The sequence below is a fragment of the Chrysochloris asiatica genome, unplaced genomic scaffold (assembly GCF_000296735.1).
Source record: "Chrysochloris asiatica unplaced genomic scaffold, ChrAsi1.0 scaffold00079, whole genome shotgun sequence".
NCBI lineage: Eukaryota > Metazoa > Chordata > Mammalia > Afrosoricida > Chrysochloridae > Chrysochloris > Chrysochloris asiatica.
In genome coordinates, this window is record NW_006408597.1 from 12,811,916 (window position 1) to 12,816,338 (window position 4,423).

The following is a 4,423-nucleotide window of genomic DNA, read 5'->3' on the forward strand; positions in this document are numbered from 1 at the left end:
TCTACCTCTAGGTCATTTGTCTCAAACATTTAATCTTGTTTCTGGACATGTGCTGATATGGTCATCTGCTTTTGCTTCTTGGACACGTTTTGTGTTTATCTGTGGCATTAATACTTAATTAAGTATGTGTTTTGGTATATTTTATGCTTTGTGATTGCCTTCAGGTAGATGTGATCAGGATGTGGGCTCCCCTTTTCACTCTTCTTATTGCTTAACTTAGAGTAACTTTCACAGGTATTGTCTGCCTCCCTGGTATATGGCAGTTGATATTGGTTCTTGCCTGGGTTTTGGTGTTTTATAGCATGTGATCATAGCTTGACTATATGGCAGCAGATACTGTCTCTTCTTGGGTAATACAGGAAGAGAAAGAGTCCCCCAAAGGTTGTTGTTAAGTTCCATCGAGTCAGTTCTGACCCGTAGTGACCCTGTACAGGGTTTCTGAGGCTGTAAATCATTTTGGGAGCAGAACGCCTCATCTTTCTCCCACAGAGCGGCTGGTAGTTTCAAACTGTTGTCCTTAAGATTTGCAGCCCGATTCATAACCACTACGCTACCAGAACTCCTTCCCCCAAAGGTAGATGAGTGTAAAACAGCAAATCAGCACCAGCAACAACAACAACAAGAAAAAAACACAAAAATATCTAGAATGAATACTGTACTCTATAATCATGAAAAGGTAGAGGATGGAGAGAAGAAAAAGAAAAAATCTGTGGTTCTGGGAGCCTAGTGGTTACGAATCAGGCTGCAAACTGCAAGGTCAGCAGTTCAAATCCACCTGCTGTCCCACAGGAGAAAGATGAGGCATTGAGGCATTTGCTTCCACAAAGATCAACTGCCTCAAAAACCCCGTAGAGGGTCGCTATGAGTTGGAACGGACTCCACGGCACACAGCCAGACACCAATATGAGTATGATTTTACTGTCCTCTCTTCAGCTTTTTGCCATCAAAGCTACCTGAGATATTTCAAGATGCCTCTGTTGGTTGTTATGCTGTACCTCAGGATTTAATTTAGTTTTCAGTCTGTTTTGTTTTTAAACTCTCTTTCCCACTCTACACCCCTGTCCTGGCCTTTCCTATATTAAAAAAAACAAAACAAAACAAAAAAAACCCAGAAAAAAACCAGTTCAGGGCCAGCTCTTGGGCAGAGTATATCTGTGCGCATATGTGGCAGAAGAACCCACCAGTGGTGAGGGTGGGGGTGTCCACTAGCTCAGGCACCCCCTCTAGTCACCAGAATGGAGGTGCACAAACAATGGGGGGGTGCCAATGAACAAATACAAAAAAGAAAAGAAAAGAAAATCAGAACAAAGCCAAACCGACAAAGTGTATTGTCCACCGCCGAGGTTCCCGTGGCGTTTTTTTGTGGTGTGTCTGCTCCCCTGCTTGGCCTTGCCTTTTGGTCTCTCCCAAGTTGTTGGCTCCAGTCCTGCGAGCCCAGCAGATTCAAAATTACACATTTTCTTACTTTTGCTACAAGTTCCACTAGCTATAAGCCTTTGAACCTTTTAAATATTCCTATCTCTGTGGTTCTGAGTTTTGGAGCTCTGTCCTGGATCTTTTTTGCCTGGTATTCTATGGTATTTCTGATGTTGAACTTCACTGCATCTCCACCCTAGCTGCCATCAAGGCCCCTAAAAAAAAAATTTTTTTTTTTTTTATAAGGGAAACAAGTGTAAATTGCTACAATTTTATGAACTTGGTCTATATTTATGGATGTTATTGTCATTGTGAAGTGCTGTTGAGTCGATTCTGACCCATAGCAACACTGTATAGGGTTTCCAAGGAGCAGCTGCAGTTCAAATGGCTTTTCAGTCTGGCATATTAACCCAGGACTCCGTTTATGGATGTAGTAGCTCAAAATACCAATTGAGAGGGAAGGAGTCTTCACATCAAATGTCAATCCTATCCCCTATGTACACAGGGTTGCTAGCAATGGATAACTTAGACATTGGCTACCCAAAATGGGGGGACTATAAAGGCATGAAGTGACTGGCTTACAAGTTTTCAAAAGGGAGTTTAGTTTCATAGTGTGTGGGGGAAGGCAGAATTCCCACTGAATGGTTTTCATTTTATCTAAATGGGTCTGGTGAAAGGAGATGGTGATAAAATTCTTATGATTCAATAGTGAGTAATTGTTATCATGACTAATTGTGATTGCCACAGCTGTAAAGGTAGAAGTTTTGTAACAAAAAGGGGGGAGTAATTAATCGTATGTTCCAGGAACAGAGGACCCTAGGACCATCAAGGGAGAAGAGTGGGAGCAGAGTGTGGGACCCTATCCATAGAAGTGGCGACACCAGAGATGGAGGCAGAGATGAGGACATGGAGAGATAGAGCAGCTGAGGACTCTAGACTCATAGAAAGAGAAAGGCTGTGTGCTGGCAGCCAGAAGGCAGCCTTTCAGAATATGCCCTTGGTTTGTTTAAATTATTATATATTCCTGAGTGTTTTTGTGTACGTCCAAAAAAAAAAAAGCACACAGAGTGAATAGAAGCAAATATTGTTGAATGATGATGTATGGAGGGGATTGGAATCATTGTAATGAAATGAAATACGATAGAATGAGTGTAAAACCAATATTCTCCCATGTAAATGATCACTCAATTCACAATAAAAACTTGAAGAAAAACACCCAACATTCACATAATAAAAATAATCAAGGTTATCTGTGCACTTACCATGTGCCAGGCACTGAGCTGAGTGATTTCCTTACATTATCTAATGTAATCTTCCCAAGAAGGGAAAGGGGTATTATTGTTATTATTGTTGTACTTAGGTGCCATCAAGTTGGTTCTGACTCATAGCAAACCTGTATAGTATTTCTGAGGAGCAGCTAGTGGGTGTGAACTGCTATCTTTGTGGTTCACAGTCCAATAAGGATCCTCTTTTTAAAGTAGATATGCGAAATCTGACGCTTGTTTGATTAAGGACCTTTTCAAGAGGGCATTAAGTGGTGAAGCTGGAATACTAATGAAGGCAGCTGCAGTCTCATTATTGTATGTCCTGATATAATTTCTTTTTTCTGTTTCTTTTTTTAAGAAGACAGCTGAAAAATAACCTTTCAATTTAGATTCACTCAGGGCTTCTTCACCAAAGGGAATTGAGTTTGCTAGGCTACTTCCCTTAGTTCTTGATGGCTGAGACCTTGCTGGGGTCTTCTGTATCTTCTTTTGCTCACAGCTTCCCATCCTCCCCAGCACACTTAGGACCAGGGCTCCCATTCCAGTATACCCCAGTCCTTAGAGGAACATGACTAGTAATTCTTAATTTAATTTAACTTTTATAGGATTTAAAAGCAACTTCCATCACAAGGATTTTGTAATCTGGAGTCTGCTCCATAGAGCCTGGTCTGAGGAAAACGCTGAGGGCTTTCGGGAGAAAGGAGCTATGTTTGGGCTTGGCTGGGGGTTGGGAGGCAGCTTACATGTGCCCACACGGATACAATGGCACACTCAGAGAGAATGTGACCCTTGAGACAAGCTGAGCTCAGAGGTCAGATTGAATCCCTGAAAAAAACATGAGGGTAAGCCTTCTTCCTCATGCATATAGTTCTGTCCCCAGTAGTCTGGCAGGGACTTTCTGTATGTCTGGGAGAGGGTTTACTATTCAGCCCATTCTTTTCCCACAGCCTGTTTGAACTCAGTGCCCAGCTGAGGCAGAGGCATAGTTCTGGGCTGGAGCTTGGTCTGCAGTCATTATGGGGGAAGATGCCCACTTTGGCCATAGGGTGCCTAGGAATGAGTCAGTGCAGCTGTCCAGCCCTGGGGCAGGTTCCCCAGAGGTGATTATTGGCCATGGAGGAAAAAGTAGCCAGCAGTGCCAGCCTCTGGTGAGGAAGGATTCCCTGTAGCGCTGACAGAATCTAAAGGGGGTCAACTCCAAATTTCCAGCAGTGTTTCCTACCCAGGCCTCTGGAGGTTACTAGAGGAGCTCTGGCCAGTGAGGAGGCAGATGATTAGGTGTTTCTTACACAGCTGAGAGTTATCATTTCTGCAGCTACCAGATATACAACCCTTGATATGAACTAGGCACTGGGCTCACATCTGTTTTCCACATGAGAGCCCTCCAGATTTAGCATTGCTATCTCCATTTTCTATAGGATAAGCACTGAGCTGCTAACCACAAGGTTAACAGTTCAAACCCACTAGCTGCTCCTTAGACTTGCTTATGCAGACTTAGACTTAAACTATGCAGACTTGCTTAACAGTAACATCCCCGTTTTGTAAATGGGCCTCAAAGAAGCTAAGAAAAGTGCCATGCTTATAACTAGGTGGACCGGGTTTGAAACCCAGATCTGCCTGTTTGTTTATTTTCTCTACTCCACCATGAAGCCTCATCAGAAGGTAGTGCTAACGCAGCGTTTCAGATCCTTGGGACCCTGGGTTCAATAGGGAATGTCTGGCCTCTTTTTTTTTTTTTTTTT

At 43.0% G+C, this 4,423-nt stretch overlaps 1 protein-coding gene across 2 annotated transcripts in view; it reads left to right on the forward strand.

The window, feature by feature from the left end:
• Nucleotides 1–4,423, forward strand: part of SMOC1 (SPARC related modular calcium binding 1) — a 314,710-nt gene that overhangs the window by 176,977 nt on the left and 133,310 nt on the right. The gene's annotated exons all lie outside the window — the stretch shown is intronic.